Consider the following 13,376-nt stretch of genomic DNA (forward strand, 5'->3'; position numbering starts at 1 on the left):
TTTTTTTTTTTTTTTTTTGAGAGTGGGTGGGAGGGAGAGCACAAGCGGGACTGGGGAGGGGCAAAGGGAGAGAGTGAGGAGCCCAGGGCTCAATCTCACGACCCTGAGATCATGACCTGAGACGATATCAAGAGCCGGGTGCTTAACTGACTGAGCCACCCAGGCACCCCCTGACACTCACTGTTAACTGGAGAATTGGAAAAATGGAGTTAACCTGAGTTCTTTTTCTGGTTAGTTATTAGGAGGGAACAAGAAGCCAAGTTCCCACCTATTCATGGCATATAGACCAAGAAAAAAAAAATACTGGCCCTACAGTTTCAATTATCCCCTAGATATTGTCGGTGTATCATTGGTTTTTGTTTGGCAAATATTTATTGTTATTTTTTACATGCTTTGGATCTAGACTAATCTTGGTACTTAGATGTCCCCCTGGCCTCACAGAATAGGACGCCCGGAATTGGTCATCAAAACAAGCCAAGGAATGCAAAGAAATTCCTCAGTAATTACTACATTATTTTGTTCTTTGTGTCAAATATGAGTTAGGTGAGAGAATTCATTCATCTCTTACTACATTATGAGGGACAGAGGCAATTTTTCTCACAAGATTTGGGGCTAAATTGGATTGTCTTCTGAACTTCCCTGCAACATCTAATTGAAACTACATTCGCAAAAAAAAAAAAAAAAAAATCTTCCTTTTGAGAGATCATTCCCAGAAATGCGTAGTCGTCTACTCGGAAGATGCAAAGATTTAATTTCAGGTGGCATTTTGAGAGGTGTGTTTGCACGCACTTATGTTACAAGATACAATAACCCAACTAACAGAGGCTTAAGTAAAACAGGAGTTTTAGTTGTTCATATAACAGAAAAGTCCAGGGTGGTCAGGCTTCAGTCATGGCTGGATTCAGGTACTCAGATGATGTCATATGCGTTCTTATTCCTCTCTAACACTCAGCTCTGCTCTTCTCGTCAAACAAGCTCTCCCCACCAGGAGCTTCAGACTTAATTCTGCCAGCTTGACAACCTTGGAGATATAAGACAAGAGGTATCCATTGCAGTGGAATGCCTACTTAATGGTGAAATAAGTAAAAGAGGGAAAAAGAAAGGTAGGTAGTAGGGGTTTGGCTGAGAGCAATGGGTAGACCTATATTAAGTGAATTTGGGTTAGCAGGCCTGATTTTCAAACCAGTTGCATTGACTATTGGTAAAAATAATAATATCTCAAGACCCATAACATTCCTTTCTTAATTTCATCTGAGTATCCCAGTAATTGCTGATGTTCACAAATGCCCGTGTCAGCCAGGGCTGCTGGTCAACCATGGGCAGCCTGGTAAGCAGGCAGCTGTCCATCAAGACTGGAAGAAAGAAGTTTGAAATCCAAGAGAGAAGTCAGGAACTTGGCCTGCCTGGTGCACGGGGAAGGGAGGAGGGAAGGGGAGAAACCTCGGTAATTTGTTTTTAATATTTTGCTTTTTCTGGATACCATGAAAGCTGCGTACATTGGCTTCTGACTAATGAAAACAGAGGGGAAGCCAAGCTGGAAACCTGGCCGTGTTTCTGTGCACAATTAGGTTTGTTTGTTTAGGTCTCTTTTTATTTGTTTTCAGATGACTCAGATAGGAGTACTGCAGGCATTTCAAAGCGAAGTGTTCTTATGTGTATTTTGGGTCTAGGGCTCCACCAAGTGCAGAAAGTCTTGGCTCCCTGAGGTTATTTTCCTATCCAAGGGTTTTCCAAACTTTCAAGTGAAGCTGGAAGAATGCCCTTGTAAGCCAGGTTATTTTTCTTAGCAGACCCCAGCTTGGGGTTGCACGGGGGACAGCGATCACAAACATATAAACACAAAAGTCCCCAAACAAGGCACAAGGGCACCCATTGTGCTGACCTCTGGCACCATCTCCCCTTGATGGCTTTACCATCTGTGCACTCCAGTCATCTCTGGAAACATCTTCATGAGTCGGCCTCCTTCTCTCCAGACAACCAAGTTCAGAGATGGATTCTCTTTTCTAATCTCTCCGTATCTGTCTACAAACTGTTGAGCTCTGAAGACTCTCCTCTTGCACTGCCATGGTTTAGAGTCTAAAGCCTCTCCTGTGAAATGCAGAGATTTGCAACCTGGGAACCTGCCAAGTCCCTGGCTGAGTGCCTTTGCCTAAGGGGAGTGACTCCCATGGGGATTGTTTGCTCCTGGTCAGTTGACCCCAAGTCCAGGAAAGGCCTTGGGAGGGGCTGGCCAGTAATCTCCTTCCTAGAGGAGCAAGATGCAAATCAGGTAATGGTGAGGCCCCCTCCAGCCTCCCTTCTTGGAGGCTTAAGTCCAGTAGCCCTGCCTCTGCAGGATGATTCAGAAGACAGGGATGCTCGAAGTGGTCCTGATGGTTTTAAAATGCTAAGACTTTATGTAGGCGGCAGGAGCAGGTTCCCTGCGTTCCCCAGAATCTGGGTCCCAGCCTGAGTCTCCCACAGTCTCCCCTGCTCAGCTGTCCATGTTATATGAAAGACATTGGTCAACATGCTGGCCGGAGAATTACTTTCATACTTGAGTCACTCCAATGAAACTTCTGTTGACCAAGATTTTGTTTTTCAGTGCTCATCTCCCTCTGAATGGGGCTATAAACTGCCCCACTTTTAAGACTCTCCTCTTTCAGTGTTTGAAGTTGGAAACCTCCTGAAGCTCAGAACAGAAAGATTCATTCTATTGAAATGCGCATATTTCAGGAATTTCTTTTCCAAACCACTGTCTTCTAGAGCTATCTTGTGGGGTCCAACAAAATTCTACCCAGTCTCCTGCTACAGCTACACCACTGCACCATGACAAAGGGCAATGCTGTGTCCTAGCCGACCCTGACACAAGGACGGGTTGAAAGTAGCTTAATCAGGAAGTGAACCCAGGAAGCACACGAGGGAGAGGTGGAGTGACTCTGGGCATCTGGAGCTCAGTCCTGCTCAGGACCCTCTGAGAGACTGTCTGGAACATGCTTCAGACTGTCCTGCAGGTAAGGAAGCTGTCGCTGGTTGTCAGAGTTTGCTCCTGGCGTGGTAACTCCCTGACACTCCCACGCTCACTCCTGCAGCCAGAGAACGTCCTCGGGCTGAGAGAGACATGGAGCCCTAGGTCAGCACGGAAGTCTCCAGAGGCCACTTCCGGGGTAAGTTGAGGGGGTGTGGAAGGGGCACCAACCATGGTGTCTACAGCATTTACTGTGCCCTAAGATGACAAAAGGAAGGGCACAGTCATCTGCAAGAGACTGGACTGTTGTCACTCAGCTGAGTTGACCCGGACAGGGAAGCGGACCACCATTAATACTGATGAGCACTAGTTGAAATGACAAGAGCTGAAGAGCAAAAGGTTTTGTTTCCATTCTCAGTTTACCTATGTATTTAGCAAATATTAACAGACTGCCTACTTGCTTCAGGTTCTGTGCTAAGGGCTGGGGTATTGCAAGGAAGGAGCCAGGCTCTGTCTCTGTCTCAGGAGACAACAGTCTGGTGGGGGATGGAGACCAGGAAAGAGTTCAAGGCAAGGGACTGTGACAAAACGGTCTTAGCAGGAGGGGACCCTCATCTAGGCTGAGAGCGTGCGGTGTTTCTTCCTTAAGAAGGAAGGGGAAGAGTGTTCCAGTGAGAAGGAACAGAATGTGAGAATGCCTGGAGGCACCAGTGAGATGTACAGACTCAGGGCTGTTTTCTAGTAGGTTGGTGAGAGGGAGTGGCGCCTGATAAAGTCGGATGCCAACAAACACTAGGTCACACAGACTCTTGTCAGCCACATCGCAGTGTTTATGTCATATACCAGAGCAGCGAGGAATGGCTTCTTCTTACTATTATTATTATTACTATTATTTAATTAACACTTACTTGTTTGTTTCATTGCTTCTTAAATCCCACCTCTTCCTTCTGGATTTCATTTCCCTCTTCCTGAAAAGTATCTTTCCATAGCTTCTCACTGATGTCTGTGAGTGGCGAACTCTCTCAGTCAAGGGCAGATCCAGTTTTCATGGGGCCTGAAGCTTATGCAATTTTGGTTCCTCTTTGGGAAAAAAACAATGCAAACTACAAATACAAAATTAAGACTGAAAGTAAACATTGATGACAAGAAAAGAAATCTCAACAAATTTTAGAAAGTTGACAAGTAAAAACAAACATTATCTATAAAATCCAGAAAAATATCATTAAAAAAATTAATTCACTATAATTTTTTCTAGCTTCTCCTCATGTTGGTGGCATTGGCATGACCATGGGGACTTGACAAGGAAGAAAAAGACGTGGCCTACATTTAGTATGGGTTTCATGGGATATATTAGATGGTTTGCAGTCATTTCCATGTATAGTTCAGTTATTGCTGGGTGTTCAGATTCTGGAATGGCTTCCAGAAATACTCCTACCCTCCACATGCTGCCTTGCCTGGCACCCAGCAAAAAATCCTACAGTGCTCAATACCAAAAATATGTGGATGGTAGAAAAACAAGGGTTAAGTTGTATAGAGCCATCTACAATTTCCTAGTCCATGGAAAATTCTTCCAATACCAGAAATGTAAAATTGTAAGTGGAGGATTCATTCCTACGCAAAAGCTAGTCAAAATGGAAGTTTTCTTTCATCAACAATATATTTGAGATTATAAACCCACTAAGTATTTACAGCTCATTTGTGAAAGAAATTTCATAGAGGTCTTTCCAAGGTTGACAACAATCTTAAACACTTATGTGCCTCACCAAAAAAGAGTGATAAAGCTGAAAGAAAAAATCGTAATGATCAGTAACAGAAAATACATTTGATTAACCATGTTAGAAAAAAGAAAAACTGGGGCGCCTGGGTGGCTCAGTCGTTAAGCTTCTGCCTTCGGCTCAGGTCATGATCCCGGGGTCCTGGGATCAAGCCCACATCGGGCTCCCTCCTCAGCGTGAAGCCTGCTTCTCCCTCTCTCACTCCCTTGCTTGTGTTCCTGCTCTCGCTATCTGTCTCTCTGTCAAATAATTAAATAAAATCTTAAAAAAAAAAAAAGAAAGAAAGAAAAAAGAAAAACTGTATTATCTTTTTCTTTGGTCTATGGAAAATGATTTTAAAAAATTGTCACATGAAGAGGTGATTAAAGAATATATAGCTAAAAATGGAATAAGTCTAAATGCAATATGGCATCCTGGACTGGATCCTGGAGAAGAGAAAAGACGTAAGTGGAAAAACTGGTGAAATCGGTGAATAAATTGGTGGATATAATCACATGATTATTGATGATGCACAAGTTCAAGGATGCTAGGATGCCACTGAAACAGGTATTTGAATATTTGAATTTCCAAAGGTGAAAGCTAAAGCCAGAGCTAAAAGCTGATACTGGCCAAATATGGAGGCCAAACTTTAACTCTGTTGCATCCCTTGAGAAAACCCAGCCCCCTACCATTAGGGCCCATTCAAGGTCTAATGGCCACCCCCAGGGCTGCATGGCATCATCTCCTGTGCTAACCACTCTCGTTTTCAGTGTCCTCTTCATTTTTGATGCAGGGGCATTTGTCCTTCTTTCTTGCAAACCCAGTTATACACTTAAATTTCTAGGTGTTTATATTGTGAGAGTTTCCAAGTTCGTCAGCTAATCAAGTTGGGCTGGTTTTTAGCAGGAGAGTGGGGTGGTGAACTTGATGATTTAGGAAGGAATTCTGGCTTCAGCGTGGAGAATGGATTTAAGGTGTGGGGTAAAATAATAAAGACAGAACAAAGACAGATCCGATGGAATTCAGTTGCAGAGATGCAACTTGAATGAGAGGAATCATAGTGGAGAGGGAGAGAAGTGGATGGATACTGAGACATTTCAGAGGTCAGAGGAGCAGAATCTGGTGGCAGAGGGAGAGGGAGGGGTCTAAGATGTGCCCAGTATGGGGTGGGGACAGCTGGGTGGATAGTGCTGCCATTTCTTGAAATAGGAAACAGAAGAGGGAAAGGAGAAGAAGCCCCGTGAAGGAAGATGAGGAGTTCAATGTTGGCCATGCTGAGTTTTAGATACCTGTGTGGCATCCCTGAAGAAATGGCGCTTGAACAGAAATCTGAAGAATAATTAGAAGGAATCAGGCAACAAGGGGAAGGTAGAACATTCCAGGCTGAGGGAACAGCACACACAAAGCTCTGTGGAGAAGGGATTGTGGGCACATATAAGAAGCTGAGCTGTTATTATAGCTGAAGAAGACCAGGGGATCCTGTGCCTTAGGAAAGACATGTCATTTCTCTGAGAGAACAGACTCAACAATTTGCAAGGTCCTCCTTTTAAATCTCAAATTCTAGAGTTCTGTGATCCTTGTAACTTCTTGTTTTGGTAAAAAGAATTCTACAGAAAAGTTGCAATAGAACAATGAACTCCCTAAGTCTTCACTAGGATTCACCAATTGTAAAATTTTGCCGTATTTTCTTTCTCATCTAACTCTCTACTTACCTATTAACCAATGCACTCTCTATACATATATAATATCTGTTTCTAAATATACTACATATTATTATTATTGCAGAACAATTTAAAAGTAAGTTACTGTCTTCATGACCTTCACCCTTAAATATTTCAGCATGTATCTCCTAAAAATAAGAACATTCTCTTACGTGACTATGTCCAATGATGGAATTCAGGACGGGCTCTGTGATCCAGAATTCTGTGATCTCTTTACATATGGACGGAATTCAACAGCAACTTATACTGAGCACCTACTGTGTGCCAGGGGCCATCCTCTGCATGGAGTATTCAAACTGATATGAGAGACAACTCATTAGACAGATATTTACATGGAGATGTGGGGACGGCAATGGCAGACATACGCAGGAGTGCGAGGGGGATGCAGAGGAAGGAAATCTGGGCAGAGACTAGCTCTCTATCCCATCTCCACCCTTCCTCTTCTTTTTACCTAACTGGACGTCTGCACTATTAGGGTTTCCAATGCACCCAACTAAAAAACTACATTCTCCAATGTATCTGTTGAAAGACCAAAGGTATATATTAGAAGTCACTGGATGCAACTTCTGGGAGAGCTTATTAAAGCAGCCAAGCTAGCTGGAAGGCACACATTTTGGCCCTTGACTCTTCCTCTTTCCTGCTGTTAGTATTGTCGTTGTAATTGCTAGGGCTACAGCAGCCATCTTGCAGCCATGAGGAAACATTAAATATGGAAGCCAATGTTAAGAATGGTGGAACAAAAAGACAAAAGGATCTTGGATCATTGGTGATAAAAAGGAGCCACCATGCCAACTCTGAATTGTATACTCCAAACTCTTTAAGAGAGAGGAATTAATTATCTCATTTAAGTCACCATTAATTAGGGTTTCTGTTACATGTAGTTGGAGCTAGTCCCAACTGAGAAATCACTTAATTCTGCCTTGGGAATCCAGGGAAAACTGCATATGTAATATGAAAAATAAGTAAAAAAAAAAAAAATAGCTTGGGTAAAAAGGTAGGAGGAGGCTCCAGAGCGTAAATTTTAGCTTAAGAGCCACAGAGGCCATTGAAGGGATTTGAGGAGAGTCCCAGGACTAAATTTTCATTTTAGGACGCAACAGAGGAGAAGTTGTCTTGTTGATAGCTACACTGTGGGGAGGGGGAGACTAAAGTCAAGAAAACTAGTAAAAGAGACGATGTGACAGTCTATGCAAGGAATGACCTGATCTTGGAATAATACTGCACAACATGCTAAAAAGCAAGGGCTCTGCTGTCAGCAAGACCTGGGGCCCATTTGGGCTTTGCCACTTATTGCCTATATAACCCTGAGCACATGGCTTCTCAATGCCTCAGTCCCTTCTTATTTCCACCAGACTGTTAAGAGAATTAAATGAGGCCATGCATGCACAACGCTTAGAGCTTAGAGCAGTACCTGGTACATAATAAGCACCCACTAAATTGTTGTTGAGCCCATGGCCGTGAAAAAAGGATTCTTGGCAGTAAGGTAGAATAAGATGACATCAACAGAATGCACAACCAGTTGGATGGTAGGAGGGGTGAGCAAGAGAGAGAAAGGAGTTAAAAATGTCTCCTAGATTTCTGTGGAACAAGGCATACAGTTTTGGACCCACAGAGTTGGTGGTATCTCTCCCCATCCACAGAGACAACCAGGGCTCACCTGCATGGAGACTTAGGGAGCCAGGGCAAGGATCTGAGCTGGAGACAGACCGGTGAGCTGCTGGAGCCCCACGGGGCGGTGGATGGCGGGGGTGGGGAAGAGGCGGTGTGCAGGGGTGGTGGTGAGGGGACCACAGCTCTCAGGTGAGTGTGTAGAATGAAAAGAAAAGAAAGCCAAGCAGGAGCCCTGCCGCTGGTGCTGGTGGACAAAAAGTAGCCAGCAAGGAAACTGAGGTGTGGCCTGACTTCAAGGTCATAGGAAAAACAGAGGGAGTGTCCCAGGAAATTCAAGGGGCAGAAAATTTGCAGAAAGCACGTTCAGTAGCACGAAATGCTGCAGGGCCATCAAATGCGGTCTAGGAATTGGGCATTGGATTGTGGGGGGCAAGAAGGTCATTGGAGACCCCGGGATTAACTGAAAATCATTGGGGATGTCGGTCAGGGATGTCAGAAGTCATGGTTCCGATGGGGCTAGAAGGCAGAGTGAGCTGAGGGGAGACCTAAAGGAGAAAGGGATCAGGGGAGGTCTGTGTGAAGGAGAGGAGGGAGTCATGCAGCAATGGGACCTAATGCGGAGAAGAAACTGGAAGTAAGATGCTAGAAAGAGATTTGGGAAGAGAAGTGGGGGCTCCATGTCCGGGAGAGGATCCAGAATTGGGCCAGGGCTTTTGCCACGTACCCACAGCGGGGAATATGGCCCACAGTGGTGCTGGGAAGCCAGAATGCCCGGTGGGGCTAGGCTGAAAAGGGTCTGTGGACCCACCGAGGAGGGCTGGAGACCGAGAAAAACAATCATGACTCTTATCTCTTGGGCACTCGCCCTTGTGCCAGGACGGAGCCGAGCCTTGGCAAGTCCCTCACTGTGGCCCTATTTCACCAGGGAGCCCCTGAGGCCCGGGTTGCTCAAGGACCAGCAGGAACCGGCAGGGCGGGGGGTCTTAGCCCGCGTCTGGGCCCACCGAGGGACCCTCGATCTCCACGCTCCACCGCGGGGCGGCCAAGACGGCGCAACAGCTGGGAGGCCGCGGGGACGCGGCCCAGCGACGGCGGAGGGCGGCGCGCGGACTCGAGGCGGCCGCAGACGAGGCCCAGGGCGGAGCCGCAGGACGGGACACCTGAGCGGGATCGGCCCCGACGCGCCCGCCGCCCAGCCCCCAGGGGCCCCCCGGAGCCGCTCCCGGAGCAACAGGGGCCTGCGGAGCGTCCCCAGGAGGGGGCAGCAGCGCCCCGCGGAAAGCGCCGCCCGGCTCCGGGGGCCTGGGGCTCAAAGGAGGGACCGGCTGCTTCCCTGGAAGGTGGGTCCCTGGTCCCCTCCACACACACCCCCACCGACGGCCAGGCCAGGCCGAGGAAGCCCCGCGCGGGGGCAGGTCTGTTGCCCTCCCAGGAGGCCCCGAGGGTCCCTCTCGGGCGTCCCAGCCTTGCGAACAGGCTCCCCAGGCCTGCGCCGGAATCTCCGCACAGGGCGAGCGCCCAGTAAGTGAGAGCCAGGGGTGTTCTCCTCCTTCTCTCTGTCCCCCTCTTTCTCTGGGCCCTCCTCTGCTCCTAGACGCCCCGACTGGAGATGGCCCCCACTATTTTTCAGCCCGGCCCCCACGGGGCATTCGGGCTTCCCAGCACCACTGTGGGCCGTCTTCCCCACTCCGGACACGTGGCAAAGGCCCTGGCCTGGTTCCGGATCCTCTCCTGGGCGTCAAGCCCCTACTTCTCTTCCCATGTCTCTTTTTAGCGTCGGGCTTTCCTTCCAGTTTCTTCTCCCCCTCAGTTCCTGCTACTGCGAGACTCTTTCCTCTCCCCACCCTGGGCCAGCCCGCCGCAGCCTGGCTCCCACCTTGTGCAGCAGAGACCGTCCCTCTTGCTCAGCTGCTCTCCACAAGGCTTCCCCACTCCGCAGGACAGGAGCGGGGTGGCCTTCAGCTCTGCCAGAATGCCCCCCACCCCCCGCACAGGCTCACGGCGGGGGGGGGGGGGGGGCCCTCCCCAAGCCGGAAGAGTCCAGTTCAGGCCTGGAGCTGGTGTCCCAAGAACTCAGGGGAGCCGGTTGCACAAATAGAACTCACCACATATCGGATGTGCAGGGAAAATAGAGTATCATTATTTTGCTTAGAACTAATCTGGTCTCTCTCTTCTGAACCCCACCCACTAGTTAGTGGGATGGGGAAGAAAAACTAAATGTCCAATCCAGTTAAATTTTGAACTGGTATTTTAAACCCTTCAGATAATGCTCAGTCTTTAGGAAAAACACTCAGTGTCTCCGATAGTCACCCCCTCTGTCCCCCACCCTAGAGGCGTGGGATTATGGAGTGAGGAAGCTTTCTCCTCTCATGGCACCAGAGGTCTTGGGTTCTTTGGTCCCACCAAGGCCTTTGGATGTGTGGTGTGCGCTGGTCTTCGGGAAGAGGTCCTTTTTTTTTTTTTTGGCCTGGGTCATACTTGACCTCCTGGACTCCGGGACCGAACGTGTGTCTTGTTCTTTGGGCCCAGGCAATGCTCCTGGTGACAGTTTGGTGCCCCGGCCTCAGCTGGGCAGCAACCCTAAGCTCTTTCCATTGGTCCTCCAGTCTGTTAGCTGGGAGGTCCACTCCTTAGACGTGGCTGGGAGGTCACTTTGTATCATAACAGCAGGCCCTTTGGTGGGCCCACTGTCTCCCACCTTAGCATCTGCACCCCATGGGGACTGAGGGTGCGCCCAGGGAAGCTGAACTTCAGGCCTCCCCTGGGGCAGACCATATGGAGCTCCTTTTCTGGGGCTGTGCCCTGGGTTTTAACGGGGTGGCTTGTGAAGGGGCTTCCACCCAGAGTCCTAAGTGTAATACCTCTCTAGCACCCTCCCCTCTGCAGGCCCAGAGATGGGAACAACAGGACAATTTCGCTGATTGCTTAGCTATTCACACTCTGTCCACTTCCTCCCCTTTTTAAAAGCTTTTCAGGTACAGAAAAAGGGTGGGCTTTTCCTTTACTTCTATTTCTTCCTTTCCGACTCATGCAAGCCCTGAAGGACTGGCTTTGGTCTCTTACTCGGCAAACGGAAGGACTCTGAGCTCTATTCCGAGGGAGGAGGAAGAATTTGGAAAATTCCTTCTCAAGATAATGGTCTGGCTCCTAAAGGCTAGAACTTTCTGCATAATCCTATTTTGAATGACTCAAACTAAACATTACCTGGGCCTCTCTCTCTTGGAATTCCTTCCGAAATCAACATGAATCTGCACACACAGATTCCCTGCACCCCGCCCCCCCACCTCACCCCCTCACAGTCGTGCCTCCTCCTACAGGCAGATGGATATCTCAGGTGGACCAGGGAGAGTGGGAAACAGAAGGGAAAAGCCTATGAGTGCCTTAAAGCAGGATCCCTCTCCCTCTTTCTTGCAGCCTGAAGAGCTCTATTCTAATCAGGTCCAAATTACTGAGCTTTTCTTTTTCTCTTACTCTTTGTAAATCCCCAGGTCTCTGTCCCTTTAGCTCCCTTCCCCAGATGGGCTTGTGAGCATTACTCTCTCCTGAGATACCAGGGGAAGATGTTTTTGTTTCCCACCTGCTCTCATGACCCCAAAGCACACCCCACTCCTGCCCGGCAGCTCCACCTCCATCCTGCGCCTTCAGGCAGAGTCCACATCGTGGGCACGTTTGCGTGGAACCATTCCTCTGAGACGCAGGATGCGCTTTCCTACCTCTATGCCGACGCACGTGCGGTATCCTGGTCTGGGCTTCCCATCATCCAGCCTTTTTGTAAAGTTCGTCTCAGTTTATCATCTGTGAGAGGCTTTCCTGCCACTGCTCAATCAGTGTGAGTTCTCTCTCCTCTGAGGGCCTGAACTGCTTTGGATTCCTCACGTCCTACCCTGGATTTATAGCTATGCTCGTATTTCTCTCCCAACTATGCTCAAGTCTCTCAGAAGGCAGGCACTGTGTATCACTTGGCTACGTTTCTTCCATGAAGCTATGAGTTAAACTGACTAGGAGGCTCTGATATATACTGATAAGTTGAATATGATTATCAACAGGAATAGCCCCCGACCACATTTTAAAGTTGGCTCAAAGCACATCAGCTCACACAAATGATTTCGTGTCTTTGGCCTCAGTTTCTTTACTTGTTAAAGAATTAAGTGGGTTTCCGTGATGTCTTAGATCATCTCCTCCTCTGACAGTCTGTAATTCTACCCATACTGTCTTGTGACATGTGTGTACCTGTGCATGCATGTGTGTATGTGTGTGTGTGAGAGAGAGAGAGAGAGAGAGAGAGAGAGAGAGAGGTGGGCAGGGGTCACTAACTGGGGAGACAATGTGGAGTAGAGGAATGGCAAAGGCTTTAGATTAGGACAAGCCTGGGTCCAAATCCAGGCTCAGGCACTCACCTGTTGGGTGACCTTGGGCAGGCTACCTTCTCTGAGTTAAATGGGAAAATGAGGATATTTACTGAGTGCCTACTGAGTGCACACACTGGATTGATTGTTGGGGATATGGAGTAAATATGACGTGTCATCTCCTCTGTAGGAGGCCAGAGTCCATTAAAAGGAGACAAATCTGCAGACAAGTAAGTGTAATCAGGTGTAGAAGTTTTCCATGAGAGAATGTCCAGGACACAGTGAGGCCACAAAGGAAGGAGAGGTAGATCAGCAGATTCCAAGGGTGATTTAGCTGGGAGTGGGCCAAGGAAAGGTTCCCTAAAGACATGAGAGCAGAAAAGAGCTCTCCTGGAACTTTTGGGGAGACAGAGAGAAGCAAGTGGTGCTGGGTCCAGACTGATGTCATGAACCTTCTTTGACCCAGACTGGCGAAGCCTAGGAATCTTGGATCCTGAAGGCATTTCCCAAGAGGTGGTCACCGCTGACATTTAGACCACTGGCCTGGGCCCTGAACCTGTCGGTCTTCCTCCAGGCCCCAGGCCCTTTCCTTGTGGCAATGAGTCATTGGCAGTCCCTGAGGTGGCCTCTGGAGCTTCTGTTTCTCCTCAGTGACCTCTGCCCACCTAATCATCTTCCAGGGAAAAGCAGTGCTTGAGAAAAGGTAACTAGTTTCATAAGCAGTGACCCCCTCCTAAACCCCTCCCCCTACCGCCTGTACTAGATCCAGGAGAGATGTTGTCTGCACCGAATCCATGAGAGTTTCTATCAAGGGATAGTCTGAAAAATAGCCCTAGCCAGAGGAAGCTGTTCAAACGCCATCCATTTTGACACTTGGCAGGATTAGCAAAGCACCTCTTCCCTGGGAGAGTGGGAAAGTTTCCAGAATTAGTCTGCCGGCAGAAAGGGAGGTCGAGCAAACAGGCATATTGTTTTCTCATAGCTGTCTCTCTTGTTA

The 13,376-nt window shown here is 48.1% G+C and overlaps 1 long non-coding RNA gene across 1 annotated transcript; it reads right to left on the bottom strand.

Annotated features, from left to right (window-relative positions):
- Positions 1 to 730: 730 nt before the first annotated feature.
- Positions 731 to 11,881, bottom strand: LOC123847666 (uncharacterized). The gene is made up of 3 exons (XR_006791586.3): positions 11,747 to 11,881; positions 3,856 to 4,050; positions 731 to 1,021 (listed from the first exon to the last, which is right to left on the bottom strand). It is a non-coding gene; the product is annotated as an uncharacterized LOC123847666 (long non-coding RNA).
- Positions 11,882 to 13,376: the final 1,495 nt, after the last annotated feature.

The sequence above is a fragment of the Mirounga angustirostris genome, unplaced genomic scaffold, assembly GCF_029215605.1.
Source record: "Mirounga angustirostris isolate CCGP_5_RB_7025 unplaced genomic scaffold, mMirAng1.0.hap1 SCAF_2, whole genome shotgun sequence".
In the NCBI taxonomy this organism is placed as follows: Eukaryota; Metazoa; Chordata; class Mammalia; order Carnivora; family Phocidae; genus Mirounga; species Mirounga angustirostris.